Source organism: Sus scrofa, chromosome X, assembly GCF_000003025.6.
Source record: "Sus scrofa isolate TJ Tabasco breed Duroc chromosome X, Sscrofa11.1, whole genome shotgun sequence".
NCBI classification, from domain to species: Eukaryota; Metazoa; Chordata; class Mammalia; order Artiodactyla; family Suidae; genus Sus; species Sus scrofa.
The window spans coordinates 59,906,987-59,923,789 of NC_010461.5; the positions used below are offsets into that span (position 1 = coordinate 59,906,987).

A 16,803-nucleotide genomic window follows, 5' to 3' on the forward strand; every position below is an offset into this window, starting at 1 on the left:
ACACCACAGCTCACGGCAATGCTGGATCGTTAACCCACTGAGCAGGGGCAGAGATCAAACTCGCAACCTCATGGTTCCTAGTTGGATTTGTTAACCACTGTACAACGACGGGAACTCCCTAATTTTATTAATATATCTTATTTACCCAACATAAATTATCATCATTTCAACATGTTACCAGTATAAAAAATTAGTGAGATGTCCTGTATTTTTTTTAATACTAAGTTTCATAATTCTGGTGTGTATTTTATACTTACAGCACATCTCAAGCTGGATGCTAAATTTTTAATGGTTAAAGTGAAATGTAGTCCTGTTGAAACAACAAAGTTATATTTAATGGAAAAAATTATACACTGCTTCAATTTTTTATTTAGCTTAATTAAAATTAAAGAAAGTTGGAGTTCTTGCTGTGGCACAGTGGATTAAAAGATCTAGCATTGCCACAGCTGTGGTGTAGGATGCAGCTACAGCTTGGATTCAATCCCTGGTCCAGGAATTTTTGTATGCTGCAGGTGCAGCCATTAAAAAAATTAAAAGTTCAGTTCCACAGTTACATTAGCGATATCTCAAGTGCCCAGTAGCCACACGTGTGTAGAGGTTATCATACTGGACAATGCGGATTTAAAGAACTTCTTTGTGGGGAGTTCCCATAGGGCTCAGTGTAAATGAATTGGACTGGTATCCAGGAGGACGCAGGTTCGATCCCTGGCCTTGCTCAGTGGGTTAAGGATCCGGCGTTGCCATGAGCTGTGGTGTAGGTGGCAGATGCGGCTCGGATCTGCAGTTACTGTGACTGTGGTGCAGGCCAGCAGCTACAGTTCCGATTCAACCCCTAGCCTGGGAATCTCCATGTGCCACAGGTACAGTCCTAAAAAAGACAAAAAAAAGAATTTCTGGAGTTCCCATCATGGCGCAGTGGTTAACGAATCCGACTAGGAACCATGAGGTTGAGGGTTCGATCCCTGCCCTTGCTCAGTGGGTCAAGGTTCCGGCGTTGCCGTGAGCTGTGGCGTAGGTGGCAGATGCGGCTCGGATCCTGCGTTGCTGTGGCTCTGGTGTAGGCCAGTGGCTACAGCTCTGATTCGACCCCTAGCCCGGGAACCTCCATATGCCGCAGGAGCGGCCCAAGAAATGGCAAAAAGACAACAACAACAACAACAACAACAACAAAAAATTTCTTTGTAGGGTAGAGAAACCTCATATGGAAAGACAGTATATTGTTTATGCTCTATAAACCCATTATTTATGCATCCCCTTTATATTTTTCAAAAATAAAATAATGGTGAATACAAAAACACATAGGATAAATGATTCTTTTCCTATGCTCACCAATTTTCAAGTGCATACCTGATCTTTCAGAATTTCTAACATTTCCTATATGGAAGCTAGAGACAGAACACTATACCTCTATTCACTGCAATTTTAGAGACTTGTTGAATCCTAAATAGCTCTTGCCTGATGAATTTATAGAGTTTGGCTTATTCAAGAGGGATCTTTGCTTTGGTTTAAATGTATTTTTAATTAAAAAATTGTTTAACAATGAGACACACTCACAAAGGAACATGTGAACAAATTCAAATTACTATTATTTTCACAATAACATGCTGTTCTTCTTCCCCCTCCCCCACCTACACCAGAGAAAATCAAGGAAAATATTTTCCCATATGACATCCCTACAACAGTTATTTGCTTCAAAATTGCAACCAAACTGTAAAGGCTTTCTAAAACAGAGCACATTTAACAGGCATTTTGTTGGCATTTCCATTGTGGCTTAGTGGGTTGAGGATTCGGAATTGCTGCATGTTGCGGTGTAGGCTGCAGATGTGGCTGGGATCCAGCGATGCCATGGGGTAGGCCTGTAACTAAAGCTCCGATTTGACCCCTAGCCTGGGGACCTCCATATGTTGCAGGTGTGGCCCTAAAAAATGCACTTTGTTTCCTGTAGTAGATTAGGGCATAGGGAGAGAAAAATCTAATTTGCTTCCCTACTTTTGCCCAAAGCCTCCATTCTTTCTGCCTTATTCTGTATTTCCTGTGGGCTGGGAGTGGAGATCAAGAGATTCCAACAGGGCAAGACATCTCTACACTCTGTGGACATTAAGGGGTGAGTTTTGGCTGAGATACCCTGGACTAGAAATAACTATATTTTGAGAAAAAAGGAAATCCTGAATGTAAGCAATGCCCTCATATGCTTTGTAAAATCTTCTTACTCACAAACACCCAATGAGACTAGTCTCATTTTAAGCATTTCCCTCACTACCTAAGTGGTATAAAATGAAAAAAACTTGTAATAAATCTAAACCACAAGTTAAGCCCCTGGTAGATGTAATGTCACTGTTGTTTGGTAAGTAAAAACAAACATTTTAAAGGCTAAGAATGCCAAAATTGTCAGGAGACTACAATCCATATGACCAAATACAGATCTCTCTCTGTTTTGGTGTGAAAAGATTAGTGAAGAATATTTAACAAAATGGGTCTCTAGATTCTACTCTGTGGTAAACAACATTGTGGTATGATTCCAGTTTAACTTATGTAAGACCAAAAAAAAAAAAAAAAAAAAAGAATTCCCACAGCCCACTGGGCTCCTTCTATCATCATAAAAGATATGAAATCTTTTTATATAATTTTATCTTATACTCAGTTATAATATTCATGTGCATAAGTCAGAAATTTTGGATTAAGTACTTGGTTAGCACCAGCCTTTTTTTTTTTTTTTGGTCTTTTTTGCCTATACTAGGGCCACTCTTCCAAAGCATATGGAGGTTCCCAGGCTAGGGGTCTAATCAGAGCTGTAGTCACCAGCCTACTCCACAGCCAGAGCAACTCGGGATCTGAGCTGCTTCTGCGACTTACAACACAGCTCACTGCAAAGCTGGATCCTTAACCCACTGAGGAAGACCAGGGATCAAACCACAACCTCATGGTACCTAGTCAGATTCGTTAACCACTGAGCCATGACAGGAACTCCCAGTCATTTTTAAACTTAAACATTTCTTTCTGTGAAAAGCTTATCAATAAAACAATTTAAGAGAATAAATATGTAATTGTTCTTGTATCACTTAGGTCTTTTCCTAGTTATAAGCAATACCTATCAGCCCTTTCACCTATATTTCATTTAAGCCTTATGAGAATCCTATGAAGTATGAACCAACTCTATTTTACAGATTAAGAACCAGAAGCACAAAGAGAGGAAGTGTTTACCAAAGGCCATGTGGCTAGTAAGTGGAAAGTGTCCGTAATTAAATCCAGGTCTTCTGATTCCAAATCCACTCAACTTTTCACTAAATGTACAACTGTCTCCCAATGTATCTCAAGACTATATACTTTAAAAAAATACATTCTTGGAGTTCCCGTCGTGGCGCAGTGGTTAACGAATCCGACTAGGAACCATGAGGCTGCAGGTTCGGTCCCTGCCCTTGCTCAGTGGGTTAACGATCTGGCGTTGCCATGAGCTGAGGTGTAGGTCACAGACGCGGCTCGGATCCTGCGTTGCTGTGGCTCAGCCATAGGCTGGTGGCTACAGCTCCGATTAGACCCCTAGCCTGGGAACCTCCATATGCCGCGGGAGCGGCCCAAGAAATAGCAAAAAGACAAAAAAAAAAAAAAAATACATTCCTTCAATCCCAACTGGCACATCTAAAGTATTCAATCTCACTAGGAGCTTTTTATACCAAGTTCACCTCTGGTATGAAACCTTCCAAAATGACAAAACACATTTTATATGTGGTATGAAGCCAGTAAGGTTTACTTTTAAATAAGTCAACTTTTAGTATTTTTGTTTTAAATATAGTTGCCCCTCGGAGTTCCCGCCATGGCTCAGCAGAAACAAATCTGACTAGCATCCATGAGGATGCAGGTTCGATCCCTGGCCTTGCTCGGTGGGTTAAGGATCCAGAATTGCCGTGAGCTGTGGTGTAGGTTAGTGGCTACAGCTCTGATTCGACCCTTAGCCTGGGAACCTCCATATGCCGCAGGTGCAGCCCTTAAAAAAAAAAATGACAAAAAAAAAAGTTGCCCCTCAGATAAATAGCATATTTTACTAAACCTTATTTCTTCCAGAGTGCTGTGTGCCAATATATCCAAATACATTCCTGGAAACAAACAGCCAAATTAGAAATTCTGCCCTGTCATTTCAAAAACGACTCATTTGGTCAATAAATGTATGACTGCATCAGATAAACTTAATTCCAAGGAGAAAAATCCAGCAAATAAACCAAACCTGAGATTTATTATGTAATTAGGGAATTTAGAGCAGATTTTATTCACTCTGAGAATTTTAAAGTATTTTTAGTGATCTCTAATTCGCCTATAGTCATTATCATATATCAATAGAAATTATGCAGATTACTGTATCTGACCGCTGCTAAAAGCATTTCATTTAATTCTCCTAAACCATGTACATCAATTTAAAAAAATGTAACGCTATTATGATGTTAGGGCAAAAAGTCACTTAAAACATACTGTTCAGCAGACCGATCACTAGAAATGAAATTGAAGAGGTCATAAAATCACTCCCGACAAATAAAAGTCCAGGACCAGATGGCTTCACAGGTGAATTCTATCAAACATATAAAGAGGAATTGGTGCCCATCCTCCTGAAACTCTTTCAAAAGGTTGAAGAAGAAGGAATACTCCCAAAGACATTCTATGAGGCCACCATCACCCTCATTCCAAAACCAGACAGAGATACCACCAAAAAAGAAAACTATCGCCCAATATCATTGATGAATATAGATGCAAAAATTCTCAACAAAATCTTAGCCAACCGAATCCAACAACATACCCAAAAAATTATACACCATGACCAGGTTGGGTTCATCCCAGGTTCACAAGGATGGTTCAACATACGCAAATCAATCAGCATCATACACCACATTAACAAAAGAAAAGTCAAAAATCATATGATCATCTCAATAGAGGCAGAAAAAGCATTTGACAAAGTCCAACATCCATTCATGATCAAGACCCTCGCCCAAGTGGGTATAGAGGGAACATTCCTGAATATCATCAAAGCCATTTATGAGAAACCCACAGCAAATATAATACTCAATGGGGAAAAACTGAAAGCCTTCTCACTCAAATCTGGAACAAGACAGGGATGCCCACTCTCACCACTGCTCTTCAACATCGTTTTGGAAGTCCTAGCCACAGCAATCAGACAAACAAAAGAAATAAAAGGCATCCATATAGGAAGAGAAGAGATCAAACTGTCACTGTATGCAGATGACATGATACTATACCTAGAAAACCCTAAGGACTCAACCCCAAAACTCCTTGAACTGATTAATAAATTCAGCAAAGTGGCAGGATATAAGATTAACATTCAGAAGTCAGTTGCATTTCTGTATACCAGCAATGAAATATTAGGAAAGGAATACAAAAACATGGAACTACAACAAACAAGCCAAACATTTACATGGAACCACAAAAGACCCAGAATTGCCAAAAGCAATCCTGAGAAACAAAAACCAAGCAGGAGGCATAACTCTCCCAGACCTCAAGAAATACTACAAAGCCACAGTCATCAAAACGGTGTGGTATTGGTACCAAAACAGACAGACAGACCAATGGAACAGAATAGAGAACCCATAAATAAACCCTGACATCTATGGTCAATTGCTCTTTGACAAGGGAGGCAAGAACATAAAATGGGAAAAAGAAAGTCTATTCAGCAAGCATTGCTGGGAAACCTGGACAGCTGCATGCAAAGCAAGGAAACTAGAACACACCCTCACACCATGCACAAAAAGAAACTCCAAATGGCTGAAAGACTTAAATATACGACAGGACACCATCAAACTCCTAGAAGAAAACAAAGGCAAAACACTCTCTGACATCAACATCATGAATATTTTCTCAGGTCAGTCTCCCAAAGCAACAGAAATTAGAGCAAAAATAAACCCATGGGACCTCATCAAACTGAAAAGCTTTTGCACAGCAAAGGAAACCCAAAAGAAAACAAAAAGACAACTTACAGAATGGGAGAAAATGGTTTCAAATGATGCAACTGACAAGGGCTTAATCTCTAGAATATAGAAACAACTTATACAACCCAACAGCAAAAAAACCAATCAATCAATGGAAAAATGGGCAAAAACCTGAATAGACATTTCTCCAAAGAAGATATATATACAGATGGCCAACAAACACATGAAAAAATGCTCAACATCGCTGGTTATAAGAGAAATGCAAATCAAAACTACCATGAGATATCACCTCACACCAGTCAGAATGGCCATCATTAATAAATCCACAAATAACAAGGGCTGGAAGGGCTGAGGAGAAAAGGGAACCCTCCTGCACTGCTGGTGGGAATGTAAACTGGTACAGCCACTATGGAGAACAGTTTGGAGATACCTTAGAAATCTATACATAGAACTTCCATATGACCCCACAATCCCACTCTTGGGCATCTATCCAGACAAAACTCTACTTAAAAGAGACACGTGCACCCGCATGTTCACTGCAGCACTATTCACAATAGCCGGGACATGGAAACAACCCAAATGTCCATCGAGAGATGATTGGATTCGGAAGAGTGGTATATATACACAATGGAATACTACTCAGCCATAAAAGAGAATGACATCATGCCATTTGCAGCAACATGGATGGAACTAGAGAATCTCATCCTGAGTGAAATGAGCCAGAAAGACAAAGGCAAATACCATATGATATCACTTATAACTGGAATCTAATATCCAGCACAAATGACCATTTCCTCAGAAAAGAAAATCATGGACTTGGAGAAGAGACTTGGGGTTGCCTGATGGGAGGGGGAGGGAGTGGGAGGGATCGGGAGCTTGGGCTTATCAGACACAACTTAGAATAGATTTACAAGGAGATCCTGCTGAATAGCATTGAGAACTTTGTCTAGATACTCATCTTGCAACAGAAGAAAAGGTGGGGGAAAAACTGTAATTGTAATGTATACATGTAAGGATAACCTGACCCCCTTGCTGTACAGTGGGAAAATAAAAAAAATTATTAAAAAAAAACAACATACTGTTCAGTACTAATGGGTCATGAGACCTGGTGCTAAGTAAAAGCACACACATGCTATATTCAATGGACATACTGCATCACAGTACCCAATTAAGACGACTTAAGGAACTAAAATAAACGGTTAACAACACACTTTTAAAAACTGAATTCTGAAATTCAAATGCTTGTGTGAATGTCCCAATTTAAAAATAAGCCATATCTATTGTGTCTGGAAGAAATAATCTCTTTTTAAAAATGGAAAGGGATGGTAGCAAGTAGTAATCAAGGTAACCTACTATCAACCAACTACTAAAGTATCTTGAGCATTGTCACCTTTTGGATGGGTTCATAGAAGCTCCAAAACTCAATATTATTCTATAGTAGAACGTGCCAATTTAAAAAATCATAGGTATCAACATAAAAAATGTGTCATGCTGAAAAGGGCAAGCATTACTGTTTGGAACAGAATTTCTTCATTAAGAAACTCGAATAGATGAGAATTAATGACATGTGAGCCTTGTCAATAAAGAAAACGTCAGCTCAATAATAATACCATCACCAAAATGAAAAAAAATACTTAAAATACAGATACAAATAAACAAAAAAGGCCAAATCACAAAGAACTGCTGAATTTGAGGTCAGCATATAAAGTACCACTGTAAATGTAGTTACCAAAAGTGTTGGGAATTCTTCACATACAGAATGTTTAATAAAAACTGTATAGCATTGTTGCAGACAAATAAAAGGTTGATTACCAGATAGCCTTTTTATTCTATGAGTAGCAGGGTGGAACTCAGCTCTGTGAAAAGGGAAAGAGAAATACTGGGTTCTAGTCTTGGCTGTAATGTTAACTAGTTATATAAATTTGGCCAATTTAACCTTTTGTGCCTGAGGATCTCCATCAATATTAGAGTACTGGATTAACCTATCTACAAGATACCTTTCCAGTTCTATGAATCTGTGACTGTAAGTAAGATAAGCTATATGACATTACAATATTAAGTCAGAAAAAAAGTTTAAGAAACAACATGAATAACCAGGATGTAAGCTTAGAAGTTGTACTTTTTTTTTTTTTACTGCTGCTTCACTCATGCACTTCTTTTATGACTATCTTATTATTTCTGAATAGAAATATAAAGCATTCCTCTTCAAAAACAGGGCAGGCTTGATGTTTCACTGCCTTTACTTATTGCCTGATACCTCTCAACACCCACACAATTTGTTGATTTTTTTCATTACTGGCCTATCAGAGAATGCTACCAAGGCCTCAGTCCCTGATAATACTATGGATAGCAATCATCTATGAGACTATTAAATATCTGCATGGCAATGTTAGTTTAGCTTCACTTATATTCTTCTATCTTTACCATTTGAAAAGAACAGCAGAAAAAAAAAAACCTGAAAGGATTCAGAAATGTCCCTTATTTGTCTAATCTCTTGGCAGGAAGTCTGCAGCTCACAAACAATTCTGACAACTACAACCCTCTAAAACAGTTAAATCGAAAGAATATTAAGAATGTCAACAAATCAACGGATGGAGACCAAGCCAAATTCTGCCAATTCACAACATCAAGTTAGTTAAAAAAGGAAACCATTATAATAGTATTTCAACTCACTCAAGTACTCTAGACAGTGAATTTAATCTTCAATTACCCATTTCATGTTCTTTTACTAGCAAGCTACGTCACTAAATCAGAATTTGGTGGTATCCACACTAACTCAACTCTAACTTCTCATTACTCCCAAGAAGTCAAAAATGACTCAAAAAACCCAAAAAATTCACGCATTATTTTAAAAAGATACTAAGGTAAAAATAACTGATTACTGGGAATTTTGGTGTTAATTGGTAAATTAAGTACTACCTTTTAAGATGTAAGTTTTACAGCAAAAATCAACTATTTAAAAAAGAACGAAACCAATTTTTAAAATTAAAATCACTTGGACAAAAAGGAAAATATTATCCACACAAATGACTGTTATATTATTTCACGAAAATAATTTTGCGTTACAGAACCAAACATGTTGACAACTGTGCTTCCTGAACAGTGATCCTGTCTAGTAATGATGACAAAGGTGACCATATATCCACAGTTTGTCCAGGTAAGTAGCATTCTACAACTGCTGTCCTGTAATAATTATTAATATGGCCCTCTTTCACTCTTAAACGTGTCCCAGTTTGGATAAATTATATGGTCACCTTAGATGTAATTTACACTAACGGGAACTTTGGTCAATAAAAAAAGAAAACTAATTAAGAGTTAAATCCTTTCTTCATACAGTCAATGGAAAGCAAGAGGAAAGAGACCATTTTTCATGCCAGAAAAATATAAAAACACTGAACACAAATATCTCCTTTCCCCCACAGAAAGTGTCACATTCATCACATCCAAACATAATAGCAGTTCAACACATAGTTGTAAAATTACTGTAAGAGGCCCACAAATCCACATACACTCCACGCACTGTCTACAGATATATGTCTCACACATATGCAGGTGCTTTACAACTAATGAAATTAGAACCTTGGGTTGAAGCAATAAAATACGAGAACATCTATAGCAAAAATAAGCATATATTTCAGGAGCAAAACCACAAATTCACAAATATATTCCCCAATCCTTCAAAATTACTAAAATTTTAATATCTAAAATGAATTGCTTGATTATCTGGGAAACCTCCATATTCAAGGTTGAGAAAAAATAACAAAGGAAAAAACAGATACAGAAGTATTATTGCTTTCTTACACTGGTTATCAAAATATCAAAGGATAATATAAACCAGACACTTTTTGAAATCAGTGAGCCATAAGATTTTGGAAATGTCTGTGTTACACAGAATTGTTAAGGAATTGAGCTTACAAAGGAAAAACACATCCCAGTCCTAGGTAGTGGTCCAAAATTCTAGCACCTCATTGGTTTGGATTTGACTAATGACTTTTCACTTTGATTTGTTATCCACTCTATGGTAAATCAAGGGAACAAAAGGTTGGTGAATGGTTTGTGGAAGCTATTTCCCAATTGGCTAGAGTCATGGAAAAAGTAATACACACATTATAATTCCATAAATGCGGATGTCCCATTTGATCTACTGTATTATTTAAAGCCTCACTATATGTTCACTAACCTGAAAGAATATATCCAACCAGCATAACATTTCTAGATTATCATTCCATTGTTAAGCTATTTCTTAAAGCCATTTGATTTTAAATTGTTTATCAAATTATATCAAAAGCAGTAATAGCTGAAAAAGGAACCCTGCCAGACGAAAAGAGGGTGTAACTGCTAAGTAGGTCTCACCTGCTTCATAAAGCAAATTTCCTTTAAGTGTTAACAAAAGTTTTTGATGCAACATAACCTACAGGTTTTTTTTAAATCACAACCTTTCATTTTCTTTGCATTTCCAATATCATCAGATAACAATTAAATCTAGAGATATAAGAGTTTAGTGACTTTGGCATATGACAGACCTGAGTTAAAATGGGGGCTCTACCACTTATTAGCTACTTAATTGAGGACAAATTACCTAATCTCTAAGTCTCAGTTACCTCTGTAAAATAGGTAATATTCTCATGAAGCCTCACTGTAAGGATTACCAAATCATGCATGTGAAGCACAGAACCTAGTATATAAGTAGTCAGTACAAATTAGTTATGAGTCTAGGCTAACTACTCATACCAGGTTGCCTGGAAAAATCCAGGTTTGCAACTGTTGTCCAGGCATAATTATTAATAATGTCCCTTTTGCTCTTAAAAACATCCTAGTTAGGGCAATAAATTATGCAGTTACCTTAATGATGATGAAAGGAGTTAATACTAATTAAAGTACTATATATCAATTATGACTTTGGGTATCTCAAAGGAAAAAAATCGAATACCACACAAAATATGAGATTATATTCTTGTAATATAGTCTGATGGTTCATTTAATTATTCAATAAACATTCAAACACTATTTATTTGTACACATCCCATTCCAACACTGATTTAAGGCAGTAAGTTTCTATCTCGTTCTTTCTCTTCTATACAGGTATTGGTAAACCTCACACATTATTTTAAAAGATGAAAATTCAGATAGAGCACTAGTGAGTTTCAGCTACTCAGGAACACTACTCTTTGAATACCCAGTGAAAAACACTCATTCTGATTATGAAGAATGCCCAACACCAACTAACATGTATCAAATAAGCCCATCCAATTACAGGGCCTGCAAAACAGAATAAATTATTTTTAAACATGCATTCTACACATAAATTATCAGGAGACGCAACAAAAAATAAATTACCTGACTGTTATGACATAGTATTGTAATACAATAAACTGGATTTTAGTTTTCTTCACTCTCTGCTCTAGAAAAAAAAAGAATCCATTATTCTTCCTCTTTGATAAGATAGACATTTTCTTTGAAACAGACACATCCTAAAAAATACATATTCTATATATTTTTAGATACACACACATACATACATACACATACCATAACCCAACCTAATTCAACATCAATATTAGGATATTTGGGGAGACTGAGGTCAGAGGGATATGTTAGATATAAGACTTCCTTTAAAGGTTGAGAGCCAATCTACATTTGATATAAACTTGATTAAAATAGGCTTTTCCTTATCATAACAGTAATTATTTTCGGATACTCATGGTTACTTTCAAGAACTTATTTGGCACACTACACTAGCCTAAGGTAGAAACTAAAGTATGAAAGATTATCCGGACATCTTAGGCTAAAGAATGAAGCATTTTTTTCAGTAAAAGAGTATACTAAATGAAATTTTAAAAAAATTTTAGATTAGTCTTCCTGGGCACTTTATTTTTACAACTTAGAAAACTGATTTTTGGAGAGCGTTAACTGTGCCTGCCTGCTCTCAAGTCATCCAGGACGGACATAATGTACCTGATGGGGTGATATGAGTGTTCTTTAATCACAAAGAATCAAAGAAATGATTTGTAGTAGTACGTTTATTTCTTCCTCCCTTCAATCATCCAAAGCCACTGCGGTTAATTCTGATTCAGGAAATGCGGGCTCCTTATATCCAGCAAAAAATTACTATGGGGCCTTGCAAATAATGGATCACAATGTGATATAAATGCTTCCTCTTGCCCCAAAACGAAAGAATGACCTAAATAAGAAGCCTGCTAGGCCTCAGATTCTCGGACTAACCTGTGGAATAAGTATGGTGAAACTGTCTAGGGAAGGAACGTGGCTGTCTCCTCCATCTTGAAATTAATCAGCATAAGGGAAAAAGGGACTGAGCATTCAGGAAGCAGAAGCCCAACCGGTTAATACTAGTTACTAAAGCTATGGCGTACGTGGCAGGTACCGCCCGCAGAAGCCGAGACCCTTAGGCCTCTTTTTTTTGGGGGGGGGAGGGGTTGAGTTGTTGGCGGATCGAAAGGAAATTAACTTCAAAATCATTTGGCCCAATTCCCACACTCACTCAGGGAAAAACAACAAACACGCAACGGCTTTTCCCTCCCTTTTGGGGGGAATGCTTGCAGTGATATCTGGCAAAGGATACGCCAGGGTTATTTGAGCAAAGGAGTAAACCACATTTGCTTCAGATCCTCAGGGAAGATGGCATCACGGCCCCAGGGGGCGTCTAATTGATAGTGCCCTACAGAAGGGCTCAAAATGGGGTTTTGCAAATCCTGAGAAATCTAAAGGCCCAAGAGCTCTCACATCTAACTTAGAGCAGGCTGATTTTTTGCCCCCATTTCCTAAATCCAAGCCCGCCATGTAAAAGGGAGGGGGGGAAAGAGGCGAGGTAAGTCTCCAGAGGACCGAAGAGAGAAAAACCTGAGACGATCAAAGATTTTCACGCCTAAGGCCAACACTCGAAAATCGCCTCCCCCAAATTCTTAAGGTTCTGAAGGGCTCAGGCTGAGGCTCGCGAGGCCACGGAGAGGAAGTACTACCCATCTCCTTCCCCTTCTTCAAAGAGCCGGTTGACTATACACCCAACTAAAATGGCAGCGGCGACTACGCCACGGAGCCCCCCACTGCAACCGGCGCCTGGGGTCCGCAGGCGGCGCTGACCCTCCGCCACGATGCGCCACTCAGACCATTTTGAGAGAACGCGGCAGTCACAGCTCCGCTGTCTTCTCGCTCTCCATCCATTTCTCGGAGGACTCACTTACTCGATTTTAGTGTCGTGATCCGACTCGGTCGGTTCGGCCGCCGCCGCCGCCGCCGCCGCCGCCGCCGCCGCCCCGCCGCCCCGCCGCCGCCGCCGCCGGGGCTCCTGGGCGCCTCCCCTGCCGCCGCTCTCAAGCCCGCCTCCGATGAGTCGCTGGTTGAGACCCGCCTCTAACCCAGCGCCTGCTCGCAGACGTTGCTCAGGCAGCCATTATCTTCCCCATTGTTACCAAGCAGCGACAGGAAACGCCCGCCCACAACAGGAAGTGATGATGCCGCGTCTAGCCCCGCAGCCCCACTCCCAGCCTGTTAGCCAATCCCCGGCGATTCCTCGAAAAGGCTCGGTGGGAGGAGGAGAGGGACCGCTGACGACGCGGCAAGGCGGGCCACCGCCTGGAAAAGGAAAGCTGCTGTGACGCCCACCATGTGACAAGCCACACCCTCCTCCGCCATTTTGAATTGTGGCGAGAAATTCACGTTCTGAGAATTGTGGGAACCTTTGCTTTCCCATTTTGAAAGCTGGAGGACGTCACCATCTGATTGCTGGAAGCCCTTTTCCGAGAGTGAGAAATGTGGTGTTAGTCTAACCTGACGTCGATTCACAGAATTAGTCCGGGCCTGTTAATACAGCGTCCTACTTTTATTCGACATATATTTATCGAGCGTAAACTGTGTCAAGCACTGTTAGAGATGTTGGGATACAGCGGAAATTAAAGCAGGCCAAAATCCCAGTTTTCGTGGGTCTACTTGGGGAAGGGACAATAGTTACTATATATGTATATGTTACATATGTATAAATGCTAAGGAGAAAAAGCGAGGGACAGTGGTGGGAGAGTGTCACGACAAACAGGAATTTGCGGTTTTAAAAAGAGTGGTCAGAGGTGGCCTCGGATGGTAATTCTGAAATACTTGAAAGGGGGCGGTAATTGTAAAAGGGTGGGAAAATCTGATAACGTTGGAATTTAAGGGCGGTTAAGGAAAGACTTTTCTTGGATACTAATGCCTGAATTGGAATCTAGGGAATAAACTATCCCGCTTCCAACTCCCGCTTTCACAGTTAAAAACAACCGTACCCAGGTCTTTAGGGTGTTTCCATGTTTCTTGTCCCATTTTTCTGTTTTCTTTGTTTTCAGGTAACACTCCAGCTACACTGGCTTTCTCACTACTCTTCCAGCAAACTAAACTTGTTCCGACCTCTACAACTTTATATAGGCTGGAATTTTTCCCTTAATATCTTTGCTCTCATCATCCGAGCCTTTTCTCAATTGTCATTTCCCTAGGGGACACTTCCTTAACCACCCCACCTGAAATTACAACTTCCCTTACCTGCTAAATTTTCTTTAAAGCATTTTGAAATAAATATTTGAAAATATTTGTTTACCTCAACCATTTAAGAACAGTAAACCCCTTTGTTTTGTTCACTGTTTATATCCCCAGTGAGCTCATAGTAGCCCTCAAATATTTTTTGAGACCGTACAGGCCTCAGCATGATGGCCATTTCATCAGCCAGGAATATAAGTGTATTTCACTCCAAGCAGTTAACAACAATATCCCTCATACTTCCCTGCTCAACTTTTCAACAGTCTTGATATTGTCATTTTTAACAGTAGAGGAATATAATTTAGGTGCTGTGTCTCTACTCAGCTTTTGTCTTATGTTCTATAATCATACAATAGAACTTTTACCTAGAATGTGTAAAATGAATTCTTCAGTGGCCAGCAATTGCTCCTAACCTGATACTCAGATTATGGCAGTAGCATTAACCTCTCCTTGACATATTCTTAAGGCAAATGTGTCTTAATGTAAAATATAAAATCATAAAAGAAGTAGAAGAAAATGGAGTTCCCTGGTGACTCAGCAGGTTGAGGAACAAGCGTTGTCATTGTTGTGGTTAGGATTCAATCCCTGGACCAGGGACTTGTGCATGCTGTGTGTGCAGCAAAAAAAAAAAAAAAAAAGTAGAAGAAAACGTAAGTGAATATGTCCATAGTTCTTTGGGGACGTGGAAGGACTTTCTTAGGCATGACACAAAATCCATAAGAGGAATTTCTGTCAAATAGAACTTCATAAAAAAAGTAAAGCTTCTGAATGTCAAAACACAAGGTTAATAAAATTAAAAGGCAAATAATAAACTGAAAAAAAATTTCAGCATGACATATGACAGCTAAGGGGTAGTTCTGGTTTATAATAACATTAAAATAAATGACAAATTGGTGAAAATGCTACATATATGATAACATGATAAGCATGTATGGCTAATATCACTACAGCAAGTCCCCAGTTTACAATGGTTGGACATACAATATTTTTACTTTACCATGATGCAAAAGTGATATGCATTCAGTAGAAACTGTACCTCAAATTTTGAATTTTGCTGCAAATGGCATTATTTCATTCTTTTTATGGCTGAGTAGTATTCCATTACATTTATGTACCATGTCTTAATCCATTCATCTGTCCATGGATGTTTAGGTTGCTTCCATGTCTTGGCTATTGTGAATAGTTTCTACAGGCTAGCTCTACACAGAATGATACTTTCTAGTGATGCTGGGCATCAGCAAGGAGTTGCAGTTCCCAGGTGGCTACATCAAGAGGGTAAACAACCAAGACACTGGTAACAATTCTGTACCCACACGACCATTCTGTTTTTCAGTACAGTAGTCAACAAATTACATGAGATACTCATCATTTCCTTATAAAATAGGCTTTGTGTTAGATGATTTTGCCCAACTGTAGGCTAATTTAATTGTTCTGAGCATGTTTGAGGTAGGCTAGGCTAAACTATGGTGTTTGGCAGGTTAGGTGTATTAAATGTATTTTCCACTTAGGATATTTTCAACATATGATGGATTTCTTAGAATGGAACCCCTTTGTAAATCGAGGAAGATCCGTAGTCTAAATTTTTTATAAAAATTGGGGTTTTTTATTCGTTTATTTTTAATTTTATTTTATTTTTTGTCTTTTTTAGGGCCATACCCCAGGCATATGGAAATTCCCAGGCATATGGAAATTCCCAGGCTAGGGGTCGAATCAGAGCCACAGCTGTTGGCTTGTGCCACAGCCACAGCTACACCAGATCCAAATTGTGTCTGTGACCTACACCACAGCCCATGGCAATGCCAGATACTTAACCCACTGAGTGAGGCCGGGGATCAAACCAGCATCCTTATGGATACTTAGATGGGTTGTTACTGCTGAGCCACAACGGGAACTCAGTATAAAATTTTTTTTTTAAAGATAAATACCTCGATTTTAAAATGTGCAAAGGATATGAATAGATAATTCAAAGAAGGAGAAAACATTTGTCTAATAAGCATATGATAATATGTTCAACCTCACTAGTAATCAGAAATAAAAATAAAGGCAGTGATATCTCTTTTTTGCCTATCAGAATATCAAAGATTAAAAATTTGGCAGTATTAAGTGTTGATGAAGACGCTATGAAATGGGCACATTTATATGCTACTGGTACAAATTGATAAAGACTTTTAAGGTAATTTGGCAACATGTATCAAAAGCCTCAATATTTATATTGTTTGACCAACAAGTCCACACACAGAAGTTCATTTTAAGGAAAATAAGTATACAAATCTGCAAAAATACAGTGTAATAAATGTACAAAGATGTTCATCATAGTGAGGTGTGTAATACTGAAATACTGAAAATGAGAAAAATATAA

At 38.7% G+C, this 16,803-nt stretch overlaps 1 protein-coding gene across 2 annotated transcripts in view; it reads right to left on the minus strand.

The window, feature by feature from the left end:
• Positions 1-13,478, minus strand: part of RLIM (ring finger protein, LIM domain interacting) — a 30,666-nt gene extending 17,188 nt beyond the window's left edge. The window contains exons 1-2 of one of the 2 annotated variants that reach the window (XM_003135188.5): positions 13,127-13,464; positions 11,265-11,328 (exon numbers count right to left, since the gene is read on the minus strand). The gene's annotated coding sequence lies outside the window, so the exon portion shown is untranslated. Of the gene's footprint in view, positions 1-11,264; positions 11,329-13,126 lie in introns of both variants that reach the window. The other variant, XM_003360370.4, reaches the window with a different exon arrangement.